Source organism: Mobula hypostoma, unplaced genomic scaffold (genome assembly GCF_963921235.1).
Source record: "Mobula hypostoma unplaced genomic scaffold, sMobHyp1.1 scaffold_36, whole genome shotgun sequence".
NCBI lineage: Eukaryota > Metazoa > Chordata > Chondrichthyes > Myliobatiformes > Myliobatidae > Mobula > Mobula hypostoma.
In genome coordinates this window covers 6468346-6489020 of record NW_026948187.1, presented here as the reverse complement: position 1 = coordinate 6489020, position 20675 = coordinate 6468346, and positions in this window count along the sequence as shown.

Sequence of the window (20675 nt, the reverse complement as noted above, 5' to 3'; positions counted from 1 at the left end):
GGGAGGGGTTTAGGGGATGGAGGGTACGGAAACGGGGAGGGGTGTACAGGAGGGAGACGGGGAGGGGTGTATGTGAGGGAGGGGTGATGGAGGCAGGGTGGTGTAGGGGAGGGAGGGGGTGACGGAGACGGGGAGGGGTGTACGGGAGGAAGGGGGTGAAGTAGACGGGGAGGGGTTTAGGGGATGGAGGGTACGGAAACGGGGAGGGGTGTACGGGAGGGAGATGGGGAGGGGTGTATGTGAGGGAGGGGTGATGGAGGCAGGGTGGTGTAGGGGAGGAAGGGCTGACGGAGACGGGGAGGGGTGTTGGGGAGGAAGGGCTGGCGGAGACGGGGAGGAGTGTACGGGAGGAAGGGGGTGAAGTAGATGGGGAGGGGTGTAGGGGATGGAGGGTACGGAAACGGGGAGGGGTGTACGGGAGAGAGATGGGGAGGGGTGTATGTGAGGGAGGGGTGATGGAGGCGGGGGGGTGTAGGGGAGGGAGAGGGTGACGGAGACGGGAAGAGGTGTAGGGGGAGGGAGGGGGTGACGGAGATGGAGAGGGGTGTTGGGTCGTGAGGGTACGGAAACGGGGAGGGGTGTACAGGAGGGAGATGGGGAGGGGTGTAGGGGAGGGAAGGGTGAGGGGGATGGGGAGGCGTGTATGTGAGGGAGGGGTGATGGAGGCAGGGGGTGTAGGGGAGGGAGGGGGTGACAGAGACGGGGAGGGGTGTAGGGGAGGGATGGGGGTGACGGAGATGGGGAGGGATGTGGGGGGATAGAGGTGGTGATGGAGACGGGGAGGGGCGTAGTGTTGGGAGGGGGTGATGGAGATTGTGGGGGTGACATAGACGATGGGGAGTGAAGGGGAGGGAGGGGGTGACAGAGATGGGGAGGGGTGTAGGGGAGGGAGGGGTGACGGAGACGGGGAGGGGTGTAGTGTTGGGAGGGGGTGAAGGAGATGGGGAGGGGTGTACTGTTTGGAGGGGGTGATGGAGATTGTGGGGGTGACAGAGACGATGGGTAGAGAAGGGGAGGGAGGGGGTGACAGAGATGGGGAGGGATGTAGGGGAGGGAGGGGGTGACGGAGACGGGGAGGGGTGTAGGGGAGGGAGGGGGTGACGGAGACAGGGAGGGGTGTAGGGGATGGAGGGGCTGACGGAGACGGGGAGGGGGTGACGTAGACGGGGAGGGGTGTTGGGTCGTGAGGGTACGGAAACGGGGAGGGGTGTACAGGAGGAAGATGGGGAGGGGTGTAGGGGGGGGGAGGGGTGTAGGGGACGGAAGGGTGAGGGGGATGGGGAGGCGTGTATGTGAGGGAGGGGTGATGGAGGCAGGGGGTGTAGGGGAGGGAGGGGGTGACAGAGACGGGGAGGGGTGTAGGGGAGGGATGGGGTGACGGAGATGGGGAGGGATGTGGGGGGATAGAGGTGGTGATGGAGACGGGGAGGGGTGTAGTGTTGGGAGGGGGTGATGGAGATGGGGAGGGGTATGGTTTTGGGAGGGGGTGATGGAGATTGTGGGGGTGACAGAGCTGATGGGGAGTGAAGGAGAGGGAGGGGGTGACACAGATGGGGAGGGGTGTAGGGGAGGGAGGGGGTGACGGAGACGGGGAGGGGTGTAGTGTTGGGAGGGGGTGATGGAGATGGGGAGGGGTGTACTGTTTGGAGGCGGTGATGGAGATTGTGGGGGTGACAGAGACGATGGGGAGAGAAGGGGAGGGAGGGGGTGACAGAGATGGGGAGGGATGTAGGGGAGGGAGGGGGTGACGGAGACGGGGAGGGGTGTAGGGGAGGGAGGGGATGACGGAGACAGGGGGGGTGTAGGGGATGGAGGGGCTGACGGAGACGGGGAGGGGTGTAGGGGAGGGAGGGGGTGACGGAGACAGGGGGTGGTGTAGGGGATGGAGGGTACGGAAACGGGGAGGGGTGTAGGGGAGGGATGGGGGTGACGGAGATGGGGAGGGATGTGGGGGGATAGAGGTGGTGATGGAGACGTGGAGGGAGGTAAGGGAGGGAGGGGGTGACAGACATGGGAAGGGTGTAGTGCTGGGAGGAGGTGACGGAGACGGGGAGGGTGTAGTGTTGGGAGGAGGTGATGGACAGGGAGGGTGTAGTGTTGGGAAGGGGGTGATGGAGATTGGGGGCTGACGGAGACGGGGAGGGTGTAGTGTTGGGAGGGGGTGATGGAGACGGGGAGGGTGTAGTGTTGGGAAGGGGGTGATGGAGATCGGGAGGTGACGGAGACAGGGAGGGTGTAGTGTTTGGAGGGGCTGACGGAGACGGGGAGGGTGTAGTGTTGGGAAGGGGGTGATGGAGATCGGGAGGTGACAGAGACGGGGAGGGGTGTAGGGGAGGGATGGGGGTGACGGAGATGGGGAGGGATGTGGGGGGATAGAGGTGGTGATGGAGACGGGGAGGGGCGTAGTGTTGGGAGGGGGTGATGGAGATTGTGGGGGTGACAGAGACGATGGGGAGTGAAGGGGAGGGAGGGGGTGACAGAGATGGGGAGGGGTGTAGGGGAGGGAGGGGTGACGGAGACGGGGAGGGGTGTAGTGTTGGGAGGGGGTGATGGAGATGGGGAGGGGTGTACTGTTTGGAGGGGGTGATGGAGATTGTGGGGGTGACAGAGACGATGGGTAGAGAAGGGGAGGGAGGGGGTGACAGAGATGGGGAGGGATGTAGGGGAGGGAGGGGGTGACGGAGACGGGGAGGGGTGTAGGGGAGGGAGGGGGTGACGGAGACAGGGAGGGGTGTAGGGGATGGAGGGGCTGACGGAGACGGGGAGGGGGTGACGTAGACGGGGAGGGGTGTTGGGTCGTGAGGGTACGGAAACGGGGAGGGGTGTACAGGAGGAAGATGGGGAGGGGTGTAGGGGGGGGAGGGGTGTAGGGGACGGAAGGGTGAGGGGGATGGGGAGGCGTGTATGTGAGGGAGGGGTGATGGAGGCAGGGTGTGTAGGGGAGGGAGGGGGTGACAGAGACGGGGAGGGGTGTAGGGGAGGGATGGGGTGACGGAGATGGGGAGGGATGTGGGGGGATAGAGGTGGTGATGGAGACGGGGAGGGGTGTAGTGTTGGGAGGGGGTGATGGAGATGGGGAGGGGTATGGTTTTGGGAGGGGGTGATGGAGATTGTGGGGGTGACAGAGCTGATGGGGAGTGAAGGAGAGGGAGGGGGTGACACAGATGGGGAGGGGTGTAGGGGAGGGAGGGGGTGACGGAGACGGGGAGGGGTGTAGTGTTGGGAGGGGGTGATGGAGATGGGGAGGGGTGTACTGTTTGTAGGCGGTGATGGAGATTGTGGGGGTGACAGAGACGATGGGGAGAGAAGGGGAGGGAGGGGGTGACAGAGATGGGGAGGGATGTAGGGGAGGGAGGGGGTGACGGAGACGGGGAGGGGTGTAGGGGAGGGAGGGGATGACGGAGACAGGGGGGGTGTAGGGGATGGAGGGGCTGACGGAGACGGGGAGGGGTGTAGGGGAGGGAGGGGGTGACGGAGACAGGGGGTGGTGTAGGGGATGGAGGGTACGGAAACGGGGAGGGGTGTAGGGGAGGGATGGGGGTGACGGAGATGGGGAGGGATGTGGGGGGATAGAGGTGGTGATGGAGACGTGGAGGGAGGTAAGTGAGGGAGGGGGTGACAGACATGGGAAGGGTGTAGTGCTGGGAGGAGGTGACGGAGACGGGGAGGGTGTAGTGTTGGGAGGAGGTGATGGACAGGGAGGGTGTAGTGTTGGGAAGGGGGTGATGGAGATTGGGGGCTGACGGAGACGGGGAGGGTGTAGTGTTGGGAGGGGGTGATGGAGACGGGGAGGGTGTAGTGTTGGGAAGGGGGTGATGGAGATCGGGAGGTGACGGAGACAGGGAGGGTGTAGTGTTGGGAAGGGGGTGATGGAGATCGGGAGGTGACGGAGACAGGGAGGGTGTAGTGTTTGGAGGGGCTGACGGAGACGGGAGGGTGTAGTGTTTGGAGGGGCTGACGGAGACAGGGAGGGTGTAGTGTTTGGAGGGGCTGACGGAGACGGGAGGGTGTAGTGTTTGGAGGGGCTGACGGAGACAAGGAGGGTGTAGTGTTTGGAGGGGCTGACGGAGACGGGAGGGTGTAGTGTTTGGAGGGGTTGACGGAGACGGGGAGGGTGTAGTGTTTGGAGGGGTTGACGGAGACGGGGAGGAGTGTAGTGTTGGGAGGGGGTGATGGAGATCAGGAGGTGACGGAGACGGGGAGGGGTGTAGTGTTGGGAAGGGGGTGATGGAGACGGGGAGGTGACGGAGACAGGGAGGGTGTAGTGTTTGGAGGGGCTGACGGAGACGGGGAGGGTGTAGTGTTTGGAGGGGTTGACGGAAAAGGGGAGGGTGTAGTGTTTGGAGGGGCTGACGGAGACGGGAGGGTGTAGTGTTTGGAGGGGTTGACGGAGACGGGGAGGGTGTAGTGTTTGGAGGGGTTGACGGAGACGGGGAGGAGTGTAGTGTTGGGAGGGGGTGATGGAGATCAGGAGGTGACGGAGACGGGGAGGGGTGTAGTGTTGGGAGGGTGTAGTGTTGGGAAGGGGGTGATGGAGACGGGGAGGTGACGGAGACAGGGAGGGTGTAGTGTTTGGAGGGGCTGACGGAGACGGGGAGGGTGTAGTGTTTGGAGGGGTTGACGGAAACGGGGAGGGTGTAGTGTTTGGAGGGGCTGACGGAGACAGGGAGGGTGTAGTGTTTGGAGGGGCTGACGGAGACAGGGAGGGTGTAGTGTTTGGAGGGGCTGACGGAGACGGGAGGGTGTAGTGTTTGGAGGGGTTGACGGAGACGGGGAGGGTGTAGTGTTTGGAGGGGTTGACGGAGACGGGGAGGAGTGTAGTGTTGGGAGGGGGTGATGGAGATCAGGAGGTGACGGAGACGGGGAGGGGTGTAGTGTTGGGAGGGTGTAGTGTTGGGAAGGGGGTGATGGAGACGGGGAGGTGACGGAGACAGGGAGGGTGTAGTGTTTGGAGGGGCTGACGGAGACGGGGAGGGTGTAGTGTTTGGAGGGGTTGACGGAAACGGGGAGGGTGTAGTGTTCGGAGGGGTTGACGGAGACGGGGAGGAGTGTAGTGTTGGGAGGGGGTGATGGAGATCAGGAGGTGACGGAGACAGGGAGGGGTGTAGTGTTTGGAGGGGGTGATGGAGACGGGGAGGGGTGTAGTGTTTGGAGGGGTTGACAGAGACGGGGAGGAGTGTAGTGTTGGAAGGGGGTGATGGAGACGGGGAGGGTGTAGTGTTGGGAAGGGGGTGATGGAGATCGGGAGGTGACGGAGACGGGGAGGGTGTAGTGTTGGGAAGGGCTGACGGAGACGGGGAGGGGTGTAGGGGAGGGAGGGGCTGACAGAGACGAGGAGGGGTGTAGTGTTGGGAAGGGGGTGATGGAGATCGGGAGGTGACGGAGACGGGGAGGGTGTAGTGTTGGGAAGGGGGTGATGGAGATGGGGAGGAGTGTACTGTTGGGAGGGGGTGATGGAGATCATGGGGGGATGATGGAGACGGGGAGGGGTGTAGGGGAGGGAGGGGCTGACGGAGACAGGGAGGGTGTAGTGTTGGGAAGGGGGTGATGGAAATCAGGAGGTGACAGAGACGGGGAGGGTGTCGTGTTGGGAGGGGGTGATGGAGATCGGGAGGTGACGGAGACGGGGAGGGGTGTAGTGTTGGGAGGCGGTGATGGAGACGAGGAGGGGTGTAGTGTTGGGAAGGGGGTGATGGAAATCGGGAGGTGACAGAGACGGGGAGGGTGTAGTGTTTGGAGGGGGTGATGGAGATGGGGAGGAGTGTAGTGTTGGGAGGGGGTGATGGAGATCATGGGGGGATGATGGAGACGAGGAGGGGTGTAGGGGAGGGAGGGGCTGACCGAGACGGGGAGGGTGTAGTGTTGGGAAGGGGGTGATGGAAATCGGGAGGTGACAGAGACGGGGAGGGCGTAGTGTTGGGAGGGGGTGATGGAGATTGGGTGGGGGGGGTGACAGAGACGATGGGGAGTGAAGGGGAGGGAAGGGGTGATGGAGACGGAGAAGGGGTGTAGTGTTTGGAGGGGTTGACGGAGACGGGGAGGGGTGTAGTGTTGGGAGGGGGTGATGGAGATCGGGAGGTGACGGAGACGGGGAGGGTGTAGTGTTTGGAGGGGGTGATGGAGATCGGGAGGTGACGGAGACGGGGAGGGTGTAGTGTTTGGAGGGGGTGATGGAGATGGGGAGGAGTGTAGTGTTGGGAGGGGGTGATGGAGATCAGGGGGGGATGATGGAGACGGGGAGGGGTGTCGGGGAGGGAGGGGCTGACGGAGACGGGGAGGGTGTAGTGTTGGGAGGGGGTGATGGAGATCAGGGGGGGATGATGGAGACGGGGAGGTGTGTAGGGGAGGGAGGAGGTGACGGAGACGGGGAGGGTGTAGTGTTGGGAAGGGGGTGATGGAAATCGGGAGGTGACAGAGACGGGGAGGGTGTAGTGTTGGGAGGGGGTGATGGAGATTGGGTGGGGGGGTGACAGAGACGATGGGGAGTGAAGGGGAGGGAGGGGGTTTTAGAGACGGGGAGGGGTGTAGGGGAGGGAGGGGCTGACGGAGACGGGGAGGGTGTAGTGTTTGGAGGGGTTGACGGAGACGGGGAGGGTGTAGTGTTGGGAGGGGGTGATGGAGACGGGGAGGGTGTAGTGTTGGGAAGGGGGTGATGGAGATTGGGAGGTGACGGAGACAGGGAGGGTGTAGTGTTGGGAGGAGGTGATGGAGACGGGGAGGGGTGTAGTGTTGGGAGGGGGTGATGGAGACGGGGAGGGGTGTAGTGTTGGGAGGGGGTGATGGAGACGGAGAGGGGTGTAGTGTTGGGAGGGGGTGATGGAGACGGGGAGGGGTGTAGTGTTGGGAAGGGGGTGATGGAGATCGGGAGGTGACGGAGACAGGGAGGGTGTAGTGTTTGGAGGGGCTGACGGAGACGGGGAGGGTGTAGTGTTGGGAAGGGGGTGATGGAGATCGGGAGGTGACGGAGACGGGGAGGGTGTAGTGTTGGGAAGGGGTTGATGGAAATCGGGAGGTGACAGAGACGGGGAGGGTGTAGTGTTGGGAGGGGGTGATGGAGATTGGGTGGGGGGGTGACAGAGACGATGGGGAGTGAAGGGGAGGGAGGGGGTTTTAGAGACGGGGAGGGGTGTAGGGGAGGGAGGGGCTGACGGAGACGGGGAGGGTGTAGTGTTTGGAGGGGTTGACGGAGACGGGGAGGGTGTAGTGTTGGGAGGGGGTGATGGAGACGGGGAGGGTGTAGTGTTGGGAAGGGGGTGATGGAGATTGGGAGGTGACGGAGACAGGGAGGGTGTAGTGTTGGGAGGAGGTGATGGAGACGGGGAGGGGTGTAGTGTTGGGAGGGGGTGATGGAGACGGGGAGGGGTGTAGGGGAGGGAGGGGCTGACGGAGACGGGGAGGGTGTAGTGTTTGGAGGGGTTGACGGAGACGGGGAGGGTGTAGTGTTGGGAGGGGGTGATGGAGACGGGGAGGGTGTAGTGTTGGGAAGGGGGTGATGGAGATTGGGAGGTGACGGAGACAGGGAGGGTGTAGTGTTGGGAGGAGGTGATGGAGACGGGGAGGGGTGTAGTGTTGGGAGGGGGTGATGGAGACGGGGAGGGGTGTAGTGTTGGGAGGGGGTGATGGAGACGGAGAGGGGTGTAGTGTTGGGAGGGGGTGATGGAGACGGGGAGGGGTGTAGTGTTGGGAAGGGGGTGATGGGGATCGGGAGGTGACGGAGACAGGGAGGGTGTAGTGTTTGGAGGGGCTGACGGAGACGGGGAGGGTGTAGTGTTGGGAAGGGGGTGATGGAGATCGGGAGGTGACGGAGACGGGGAGGGTGTAGTGTTTGGAGGGGGTGATGGAGATGGGGAGGGGTGTAGTGTTGGGAGGGGGTGACGGAGATTGGGGTGGGTGACAGAGACGATGGGGAGTGAAGGGGAGGGAAGGGGTGATGGAGACGGAGAAGGGGTCGCAGAAGAAGGGCGGGTGGGGGGTTTTGAGTGACGGTCACAGGCTGGAAACCAACTTGCGAGGCGGAAGACATCTGCGACCTACTTTCCGAAGCAGACTAATCGACACGAAACCGCCCGCTCCTGCTTTCCGCCCCGAACAGAGATCTGTCGAGATTAAACTTGAGGACGGGGGGGGTGGGGGGAAGAGACGTGAACCAAATACGCTCGCCTCGCGCCAGCGCAGAGCTCCTGAAGTGTTTTTTGTTTTGTTACTGATACGCGACAGCGAGGGACCGCACCCCTCCCACCCGCGTCCCGATCCAAACTCCTCTTCAACGTCGAAATGGAGCCCCGCCTGCACCGGCAGCTCGCTCCCGCGCACTCTCGTGAGTGGAGTTTCCCCTCCGTTTTCTCCCCCTTCAACTCCTCACCTTTCACCCTTGACCCATGACCTCCGGTTGCCGCCCCTCCCAACCTCGGTGGGGAAAAGTCTGCTTGCATTTACCCCTCACAATTTTGTATGTGCAAGGGGTTTCTTCTTATGTGCTGCTGGTGAGGGTGATTTTAAAAAAAGTGGCTTCTTCGTTATGTTAAAAGTAAAATGGCTTCTTTGTTATGTTAAAAATAAAATGGCTTCTCTGTGGTGTCAACTGCCGAGATGGTGGTTCTCTCTCCAGCAGCTTGCTTGGGTTGTAATTACAGACAACAAGAATTGCACTCATTTGCTAACCAATTGGGGTAGGTGTGATTCTTTCTCGTGCGTCTGCAAGCTATTGGCTTTCGCGGGGCTTTGGGGCAGAAGGCACGACGGCGACAGAGGGAGGGGACGCGATGCTGTAACCTGGCCAACGGGACGGACCCCGAGGCCCGGGCTATTTCCGGGAGGAGAAGCGAAGAGGGAGGACGCGCTCTGGTCGACCACCGTGGTTGGTCCCAGGCAGCGGGGTCGATGGGGTCGGAGCGGATCGAATGGTGGAAAGAAGACCCCGTTAATTGAGTTCCAATGGTTGTGCATGCGGTGGCTGAACTCTGATACGATTGGCACCTTTTCCTTTCCTTTTATATTGTATCTCTGTTAATTACATAGTCCCAGTAAGATCCATAAAATCGTGTTCTGTAAATCGCACGCGGTGTACCGTCTGTTATTTGGCAGGGTGGGGCACCGTCACACAGCATCCACGCAAACTCGATTGGCTGCTCCCCCCCAAGACGGAAGCGAGTTGAGCCAGCCCGAGGCTTACCAGGGGGGCTGCAGATGCCTCTATCAAATCTCCCCCCTCCATCTTCCACGTTCCCAGGAATGAGGTCCAAACCTGTTCAACCTTCCAGACCCGGCAACATCCTTGTGAATTTTCTCTGCACTCTTTCAAGCCTTACTTACATCTTTCCTGCGGGTGGGTGACCAAAACCGCGCGGTGTACTCCGAGTCAGGCCTCGCCAACGTCTCATACAATTTCAGCATAACATCCCATCTCCTGTACTCAATACTTTGATTTATGAAAGCCCATGTGCCCAGAAGGTTTACTTACGAGCCTCCCTGCCTGTGACGCCACTTTCAATGAATTATGAACCTGTACTGCCAGACCCCTTTTGCTCTACGACACTCCTCAGTGCCCGACCGTTCACTGCGTAAGATCTACCCTGGTTGGTCCCATTGAAGTATACTTCATACTTTATACTATATTGTCGCCAAACAATTGATACTAGAACGTACGATCATCACAGCGATATTTGATTCTGCGCTTCCCGCTCCCTGGATTACAAATATTAAATATTAAAAATATTAAATTATAAATCATAAATAGAAAACAGAAAAATGGGAAGTAAGGTAGTGCAAAAAAAACCGAGAGGCAGGTCCGGATAATTGGAGGGGACGGCCCAGATCCGGGTCAGGATCCGTTCAGCAGTCTTATCACAGTCGGAGAGAAGCTGTCCCCAAATCTGGCCGTACGAGTTTTCAAGCTCCTGAACCTTCCCCCGGAGGGAAGAGGGACGAAAAGTGTGTTGGCTTGGTGGGTCGTGTCCTTGGTTAATCTGGCAGCACTGCTCCGACAGCGTGCGGTGTAAAGTGAGTCCACGGACGGAAGATTGGTTTGTGTGATGTGCTGGGCCGTGTTCACGATCTTCTGCAGCTTCTTCCGGTCTTGGGCAGGACAACTTCCGGACCAGGTCGTGATGCACCCTAGAAGAATGCTTTCTATGGTGCATCTATAAAAATTACTGAGGGTTGCAGGGGACAGGCCAAATTTCGTTAGTTTTCTCAGGAAGTAAAGGCGCTGGTGGGCCTTCTTGGCAGTGGACTCTGCTTGGTTGGACCAAGTCAGGTCATTTATGATACTGACCCCGAGGAACTTAAAGCTTTTGACCTGCGCACCACCGATGTAAATTGGGTCGTGCGGTCCGCTACTCCTTCTGAGGTCAACAACCGATTCCTTCGTCTTGCTGACGTTGAGGGATCGGTTATTGTCTTCACACCATGCCACCAGGTTCTTAATTTCCTCTCTGCACTCAAACTCATCACTACCTGAGATACGGCCTACGATTGCGAAGTGCAATGCCTCGCACATGTCGGGATTAAATCCCATCTGACGATTTTCCAGCCCGCTTCTCCAGCTGGTCCAGATCCCTCTTCAAGCTCCGATACTCTTGCTCGCCCCCAATCATAGAGTCATCCAGAAATTCGCTGGTCCAGTTTACCACATTATCAACCAGGTCGTTGATGTGGGTGACCAACAACAACAACGGACCCAGCACCGATCCCTGTGGGACTCCACTAGTCACAGGCCTCCAGTCGGAGAGGCGACCCTCTCCTACCACTCTCTGGCGTCTCCCGCAAAGCCAACGTCCAGTCCGATTTACTCCCTCGTCCTGACTCCCGAGCGACTGGAACTTTCTAACCTCCCGTGCGGGACCTTGCCAAATCCCCTGCTAAAGTCCACATAGACAGCATCCGCTGACTCCTCTTCATCCTCTTCCCTTTTATTCCAAAAATGCCACAAGATTGGTCAGACACGACCCACCACGCACGAAGCCATGATGACTTATCCTTAATCAGTCCCTGACTATCCAAATGTTCTTACCTTCCTGAGAACACCTTCCGATAACTTTTCCTGGTACCTTCTTCAAAAGAACTCCACAAGATCGGTCAGACACGACCTACCACGCACGAGGCCACGCTGACTTATCCTTAATCAGTCCCTGACTATCCAAATGTTAATACCTTCCTGAGGACACCTTCCAGTACCTTTCCAATTACTGATAATCAGGCCTGTAATCTCCTGGTTTATTTTTAGAGCCTTTCTTAAACACCAGAACAATGTTGGCCGTCCTCCAATTCCCCCGGCACCTCGCCTGTCCCCAAGGGTGATTTAAATATCTCTGCTCGGGCCCCGGCAGCCTCTGCAGGGTCTGAGGGAGCACCCCTTCAGGCCCTGGGGTCCTCTCCTCTAGGCTTTGCCTCGCGCCTGCGATCTGCCACCCGCGCAGGGTCCACAAAGCGGAGGCCGCTTTGCCTCACTTCCGCGGACCCTGCGCCCGGCTCCTGAGCGAACGCGGGTGCGAAGAACGACCATTTCGGATCTCCCCCGGCCCCCTCTCTTTTGGAACCGCACGCGGATGACCAGCCTGATCTGCCAGAGGACCGATCCTGTCCCTCGCAATCCTTCAGCTCGAAACGCACCAGTGGAATCCCTCTGGGTTCTCAAGCCAAGCCAAGTCAAGTCACTTCCTACCGTCGTTTCGACCATGACAGCTGAGGTGGACCACCAACACCTCACTGCTTGCTAAATGTGAGGTTATCCACTTTGGTGGCAGGAACAAGAAAACAGATTATTATCTGAACGGTGGCCGATTAGGAAAAGGGGAGGTGCAACGAGACCTGGGTGTCATTATACACCAGTCATTGAAAGTGCGCATGCAGGTACAGCAGGCGGTGAAAAAGGCGAATGGTATGCTGGCATTTATAGCGAGAGGATTCGAGTACAAGAGCAGGGAGGTACTACTGCAGTTGTACAAGGCCTTGGTGAGACCATACCTGGAGTATTGACCATAAGACCATAAGACAAAGGAGCAGAAGTCGGCCATTCGGCCCATCGAGACTACTCCGCCATTGTATCATGAGCTGATCCATTTTCTCCTATTTAGTCCCACTCCCCTGCCTTCTCACCATAACCTTTGATGCCCTGGCTACTCAGATACCTATCAATCTCTGCCTTAAATACACCCAATGACTTGGTCTCCACTGCTGCCCATGGCAACAAATTCCATAGATTCACCACCCTCTGACTAAAAAAATTTCTTCGCATATCTGTTCTGAATGGGCGCCCTTCAATCCTTAAAGTCATGCCCTCTCGTACTAGACTCCCCCATCATGGGAAACAACTTTGCCACATCCACTCTGTCCATGCCTTTTAACATTCGAAATGTTTCTATGAGGTCTCCCCTCATTCTTCTAAACTCCAACGTTGTGTGCAGTTTTGGTCCCCTACTCTGAGGAAAGACATCCTTGCCATAGAGGGAGTACAAAGAAGGTTCACCAGATTGATTCCTGGGATGGCAGGACTTTCATATGAAGAAAGACTGGATCGACGAGGCTTATACTCGCTGGAATTTAGAAGATTGAGGGGGGATCTGATTGAAACGTATAAAATCCTAAAGGGATTGGACAGGCCAGATGCAGGAAGATTGTTCCCGATGTTGGGGAAGTCCAGAACGAGGGGTCACAGTTTGAGGATAAAGGGGAAGCCTTTTAGGACCGAGATGAGGAAAAACTTCTTCACACAGAGAGTGGTGAATCTGTGGAATTCTCTGCCACAGGAAACTGTTGAGGCCAGTTCATTGGCTATGTTTAAGAGGGAGTTAGATATGGCCCTTGTGGCTACGGGGGTCAGGGGGTATGGAGGGAAGGCTGGGGCGGGGTTCTGAGTTGGATGATCAGCCATGATCATAATAAATGGCGGTGCAGGCTCGAAGGGCCGAATGGCCTACTCCTGCACCTATTTTCTATGTTTCTATGTTTCTAAGTAGTAATATGTAGATTATGCCAGGAAATGAGTCCAGGACCAGCCTGTTGGCTCAGGGTGTCTGACCCTCCAAGGGAGGAGTTGTAAAGTTTGATGGCCACAGGCAGGAATGACTTCCTATGACGTTCTGTGCTGCATCTCGGTGGAATGAGTCTCTGGCTGAATGTACTCCTGTGCCCAACCAGCACTGGATCTCCCAGTGGCCACACATTTTAATTCCACATCCCATTCCCATTCTGATATGTCTATCCACGGCCTCCTCTACTGTAAAGATGAAGCCACACTCAGGTTGGAGGAACAACACCTTATATTCCGTCTGGGCAGCCTCCCTCCCTCTTCCCGTTCTTCCCTTTTTTCCCTCCCCTCCCTCACTCACTCTCTCCTCCGGGATAAGGATCAAATTTACATCGATTATTGATTGATATAGCGAGAGGATTCGAGCACAGGAGCAGGGAGGTACTACTGCAGTTCTACAAGGCCTTGGTGAGACCACACCTGGAGTATTGTGTGCAGTTTTCATCCCCTAATCTGAGGAAAGACATCCTTGCCATAGAGGGAGTACAAAGAAGGTTCACCAGATTGATTCCTGGGATGGCAGGTCTTTCATATGAAGAAAGACTGGATGAACTGGGCTTGTACTCGTTGGAATTTAGAAGATTGAGGGGGGATCTGATTGAAACGTATAAAGTCCTAAAGGGATTGGGCAGGCTAGATGCAGGAAGATTGCTCCCGATGTTGGGGGAAGTCCAGAACGAGGGGTCACAGTTTGAGGATAGAGGGGAAGCCTTTTAGGACCGAGATGAGGAAAAACTTCTTCACACAGAGAGTGGTGAATCTGTGGAATTGTCTGCCACAGGAAACAGTTGAGGCCAGTTCATTGGCTATATTTAAGAGGGAGTTAGATACGGCCCTTGTGGCTAAAGGGATCAGGGGGTATGGAGGGAGGGCTGGGGTGGGGTTCTGAGTTGGATGATCAGCCATGGTCATACGGAATGGCGGTGCAGACTCGAAGGGCCGAATGGCCGACTCCTGCACCTGTTGTCTATGTTTCTATATAGGAAAAGGGCACAACAAAGACTCTTCTTCCTCAGTAAGCTGAAACAGGCCGAACTCCCACAACTGCAACCACCCTGACCAACAGCGCCCCCGTGTGGTGTACCAGCCGCACAGCCGCTGAGCGACAGGACCCGCGACGCGTGGTGAAGGCGGCCCGGCGAATTGTCAGGAGGGAGCTCCCAGGACTGGACGCCATCTATTCCGGCAGACTCGGGAGGAAAGCAATCAGCGCGACCAGAGACACCACACACCCCGGCCACCCCCGGTCTGACCCGCTGCCGTCCAGGCAAAAGGTTCAGGGCACTCTAAAGCCAGGACAAATAGACTGAGGGACAGCTTCTATCCCGGAGCTGTGGCCTCCATCACACAGAGCAATGACCAAAACTGTGAGCATACACAAAGACTCAAATACTTGCACTAACGGCACTTTGTGCTTCACTGTGATATTCTGGTACTGCTGCAACTTATTTTCTGCCACTTACCTATTTAATACTGTTTTTCTAGTACTGTTTTGTTTTTATCTACCGCTTTATTTAATTGCCTGAGGAAGCCAAACAGAGTTTCATTGCACCGATGTATAATGACAATAAATATCGGTCCGGTCCGGTCCGGTCCGGTCCGGTCCGGTCCGGTCAATTCAATTCAACTCAACTCACTCAACTCAACTCAACTCAACTCAACTCAACTCAACTCAACAAAGTTCAACTCAACTCAACTCAACTCAACTCAACTCAGTTCAACTCAACTCAACTCAACTCAACTCAGTTCAATTCAATTCAACTCAACTCAACTCAACTCAACTCAACTCAACTCAATTCAACTCAACTCAACTCAACTCAGTTCAACTCAGTTCAGTTCAATTCAATTCAATTCAACTCAATTCAACTCAATTCAGTTCAATTCAATTCAATTCAATTCAACTCAACTCAACTCAATTCAACTCAACTCAATTCAATTCAGTTCAGTTCAATTCAATTCATTTCAATTCAATTCAATTCATAACTGCTGGTGCAGTGCACAGTAAAATCGGGACAACGTTTTTCTGGACCATGGTGCCACGTGAAACGACACAAGAACTACCCTGAGCGACGTAAAGCAACACAAAAACTACACGGGACTACCCAGACCTACCCAGGATGGCGCAAGGTGCACAAAACAGTGCAGGCATTGCGATAATTAACGAACAAGACAATAGGCACGGTAGAGGGCACAGTAGGTTGGTGTCAGTCCAGGCTCTGGGTACTGAAGGATTCTCCTTCACCCTGTCCGCCCCAGCGACCTCACGCCTTCTTTCCGCCCTCCCGATTTCCATCCAGACTGTCCTCCTGCATTACTTCTCCCCCTCGAGTCCCTCGTTTGCTCCGGCCTGACGGTACCCGCCGGGCACCTCCTTCTCCTGAACCAGGGCCTCGACATCTCCCGACAACCAGGGTTGCATAAACCCTGCCTTGTGTTGTGACGGAGTGTCGTGGAGACAGCCCGGCACGTCCCCAGCCTCTCCTCCGCGGTCCCTGTCCACACTTCCCGCTGGCTCGGGTGAAGACCCCCACCCTCCCAGACATTCTCTCTCCCACCTCCCATCGGGCAGGAGATACAGATGCCCAAACGCACGTCCCACCAGTATCAATGAGGGCTTTTACCCCGCTGTTATCAGACTATCGGACCGTCCCCTGGGACAATCAGATAGACTCCTGGCCTCACGATCGACCTCGTCGTGGCCCCCTTTCGCCTCATCGTCCGCCTGCTCTGCACTCTGTCAGTAACTGTGACACTTTATTCTGCATACTGTTCCTATTTGACCTTGTTCTACCTCAATGTCGTGAGCAATGATCTGATCTGTGTCCCTGTCCTAGTGTTGTTAATGTACCTGCCTCGACCACTTCCCCCGGCAGACCCTTCCACAGACGGACCACCGTATCCCTCCAAACCTTACCTGTCCGTGTCCCTGTCCACAGACAGACCACCGTATCCCTCTAAACCTCTCCTATCCATGTCCCTGTCCACAGACGGACCACCGTATCTCTCCAAACCTTTCCTGTCCGTGTCCCTGTCCACAGACGGACCACCGTATCCCTCCAAACCTTCCCTATCCGTGTCCCTGTCCACAGACGGACCACCGTATCCCTCCAAACCTTTCCTGTCCGTGTCCCTGTCCACAGACGGACCACCGTATCCCTCCAAACCTTCCCTATCCGTGTCCCTGTCCACAGACGGACCACCGTATCCCTCTAAACCTTCCCTATCCGTGTCCCTGTCCACAGACGGACCACCGTATCCCTCTAAACCTTCCCTATCCGTGTCCCTGTCCACAGACGGACCACCGTATCCCTCTAAACCTTCCCTATCCGTGTCCCTGTCCACAGACGGACCACCGTATCCCTCTAAACCTTCCCTATCCGTGTCCCTGTCCACAGACGGACCACCGTATCCCTCTAAACCTCTCCTATCCGTGTCCTTGTCCACAGACGGACCACCGTATCCCTCTAAACCTCTCCTGTCCGTGTCCCTGTCCACAGACGGACCACCGTATCCCTCTAAACCTTCCCTATCCGTGTCCCTGTCCACAGACGGACCACCGTATCCCTCTAAACCTCTCCTATCCGTGTCCTTGTCCACAGACGGACTACCGTATCCCTCTAATCCTTCCCTATCCGTGTCCCTGTCCACAGACGGACAACCGTATCCCTCTAAACCTCTCCTATCCGTGTCCCTGTCCACAGACGGACCACCGTATCCCTCCAAACCTTTCCTGTCCGTGTCCCTGTCCACAGACGGACCACCGTATCCCTCTAAACCTCTCCTATCCGTGTCCCTGCCCACAGACGGACCACCGTATCCCTCTAAACCTTCCCTATCCGTGTCCCTGTCCACAGACGGACCACCGTATCCCTCTAAACCTTCCCTATCCGTGTCCCTGTCCACAGACGGACCACCGTATCCCTCTAAACCTCTCCTATCCGTGTCCTTGTCCACAGACGGACCACCGTATCCCTCTAAACCTCTCCTGTCCGTGTCCCTGTCCACAGACGGACCACCGTATCCCTCTAAACCTTCCCTATCCGTGTCCCTGTCCACAGACGGACCACCGTATCCCTCTAATCCTTCCCTATCCGTGTCCCTGTCCACAGACGGACCACCGTATCCCTCTAAACCTTCCCTATCCGTGTCCCTGTCCACAGACGGACCACTGTATCCCTCTAAACCTCTCCTATCCGTGTCCCTGTCCACAGACGGACCACCGTATCCCTCTAAACCTCTCCTGTCCGTGTCCCTGTCCACAGACGGACCACCCTCTGGGGGAAAATGTCGTCCCTCGGGTCCCTATTAAATCTCTCTCCCCCTCTCTCACCTTAAACCCGTGCCCTCTGGTTCTCGATTCCCCGACCCTGGGGGGAAAGGTCTGTGCACGTTCACCCTATCTGTGCCCCTCGTGGTTTTACACACCTCTGTAAGGTCACCCCTACGCTCCAAGGAATAAAGTCCCAACCTGCCCCGACCTCTCTCCGTAACCCAGTCCCTCGAATCCCGGTAACATCCTTGTAAATCTACCTCCGCACTCTTTCCAGCTCAGCGGCATCTTTCCCACAGCGGGGGCGACCAAAACCGAACACCGTGCTCCCGGCGCGGCCTCGCCGACGTCTTGTACAACTGGGACGTGACCCCCTGACTCCCATACTCAGTGTCCTGACCGACGAAGGCCAGCGTGTCGAACGCCTTCTTCACCATCCCGTCTACCTGTGACTCCACTTTCAGGGAACCGTGTCCCTGTACCCCTGGGTCCCTCTGTTCCACAACACTCCCCCGGGGTCCCCGTCTACCCGTGACCCCACTTTCAGGGAACCGTGTCCCTGTACCCCTGGGTCCCTCTGTTCCACAACACTCCCCGGGGTCCCCGTCTACCCGTGACCCCACTTTCAGGGAACCGTGTCCCTGTACCCCTGGGTCCCTCTGTTCCACAACACTCCCCCGGGGTCCCCGTCTACCCGTGACCCCACTTTCAGGGAACCGTGTCCCTGTACCCCTGGGTCCCTCTGTTCCACAACACTCCCCCGGGGTCCCCGTCTACCCGTGACCCCACTTTCAGGGAACCGTGTCCCTGTACCCCTGGGTCCCTCTGTTCCACAACACTCCCCCGGGGTCCCCGTCTACCCGTGACCCCACTTTCAGGGAACCGTGTCCCTGTACCCCTGGGTCCCTCTGTTCCACAACACTCCCCCGGGGTCCCCGTCTACCCGTGACCCCACTTTCAGGGAACCGTGTCCCTGTACCCCTGGGTCCCTCTGTTCCACAACACTCCCCCGGGGTCCCCGTCTACCCGTGACCCCACTTTCAGGGAACCGTGTCCCTGTACCCCTGGGTCCCTCTGTTCCACAACACTCCCCCGGGGTCCCCGTCTACCCGTGACCCCACTTTCAGGGAACCGTGTCCCTGTACCCCTGGGTCCCTCTGTTCCACAACACTCCCCCGGGGTCCCCGTCTACCCGTGACCCCACTTTCAGGGAACCGTGTCCCTGTACCCCTGGGTCCCTCTGTTCCACAACACTCCCCCGGGGTCCCCGTCTACCCGTGACCCCACTTTCAGGGAACCGTGTCCCTGTACCCCTGGGTCCCTCTGTTCCACAACACTCCCCCGGGGTCCCCGTCTACCCGTGACCCCACTTTCAGGGAACCGTGTCCCTGTACCCCTGGGTCCCTCTGTTCCACAACACTCCCCGGGGTCCCCGTCTACCCGTGACCCCACTTTCAGGGAACCGTGTCCCTGTACCCCTGGGTCCCTCTGTTCCACAACACTCCCCCGGGGTCCCCGTCTACCCGTGACCCCACTTTCAGGGAACCGTGTCCCTGTACCCCTGGGTCCCTCTGTTCCACAACACTCCCCCGGGGTCCCCGTCTACCCGTGACCCCACTTTCAGGGAACCGTGTCCCTGTACCCCTGGGTCCCTCTGTTCCACAACACTCCCCCGGGGTCCCCGTCTACCCGTGACCCCACTTTCAGGGAACCGTGTCCCTGTACCCCTGGGTCCCTCTGTTCCACAACACTCCCCCGGGGTCCCCGTCTACCCGTGACCCCACTTTCAGGGAACCGTGTCCCTGTACCCCTGGGTCCCTCTGTTCCACAACACTCCCCCGGGGTCCCCGTCTACCCGTGACCCCACTTTCAGGGAACCGTGTCCCTGTACCCCTGGGTCCCTCTGTTCCACAACACTCCCCCGGGGTCCCCGTCTACCCGTGACCCCACTTTCAGGGAACCGTGTCCCTGTACCCCTGGGTCCCTCTGTTCCACAACACTCCCCCGGGGTCCCCGTCTACCCGTGACCCCACTTTCAGGGAACCGTGTCCCTGTACCCCTGGGTCCCTCTGTTCCACAACACTCCCCGGGGTCCCCGTCTACCCGTGACCCCACTTTCAGGGAACCGTGTCCCTGTACCCCTGGGTCCCTCTGTTCCACAACACTCCCCGGGGTCCCCGTCTACCCGTGACCCCACTTTCAGGGAACCGTGTCCCTGTACCCCTGGGTCCCTCTGTTCCACAACACTCCCCCGGGGTCCCCGTCTACCCGTGACCCCACTTTCAGGGAACCGTGTCCCTGTACCCCTGGGTCCCTCTGTTCCACAACACTCCCCCGGGGTCCCCGGCTACCCGTGACCCCACTTTCAGGGAACCGTGTCCCTGTACCCCTGGGTCCCTCTGTTCCACAACACTCCCCCGGGGTCCCCGGCTACCCGTGACCCCACTTTCAGGGAACCGTGTCCCTGTACCCCTGGGTCCCTCTGTCCCACAACACTCCCCGGGGTCCCCGGCTACCCGTGACCCCACTTTCAGGGAACCGTGTCCCTGTACCCCTGGGTCCCTCTGTTCCACAACACTACCACTTAATGTGTAAGTCCTACCCCGGTTGGTCTTTCCAACACGCAACACCCTGTATCGATCGAAAATTAAATGCAATTTTTAATTCCAATGGATACTCTGAGTTCTCAACCCAGCCCCTGTCTCTGAGGGGGGAGCCTGTCGGAGGTGGTGCCATACTGCCATCGGGTGGTCAGCAGTGTGAACTGCAGGGAGGACAGTGCGGGAAGGACGGATGTGGCGGGGTGAGATTTTAGGACATTTTGGGAATTTATTGAGCGTTTCAAGAGTTTGGTGACACACCGATAAACAAATCGCCAGAACCCAATTGCAGGCTGGGATCTAATCCAGGGGTTCGGGCGGTTTATATATAGAATAACAGATCCCCGGGAGTGGGTTACAGGCTGGGATTTAATCCAGGGGTTCGGGGGGGTTTATATATAGAATAACAGATCCCCGGGAGCGGTTTACAGGCTGGGATCTAATCCAGGGGGTTAGGGAGTTTATATATAGAATAACAGATCCCCGGGAGCGGTTTACAGGCTGGGATCTAATCCAGGGGTTCGGGGGGGTTTATATATAGAATAACAGACCCCCGGGAGCGGGTTACAGGCTGGGATCTAATCCAGGGGTTCGGGGGTTTATATATAGAATAACAGACCCCCGGGAGCGGGTTACAGGCTGGGATCTAATCCAGGGGTTCGGGGGTTTATATATAGAATAACAGACCCCCGGGAGCGGGTTACAGGCTGGGATCTAATCCAGGGGTTCGGGGGTTTATATATAGAATAACAGACCCCCGGGAGCGGGTTACAGGCTG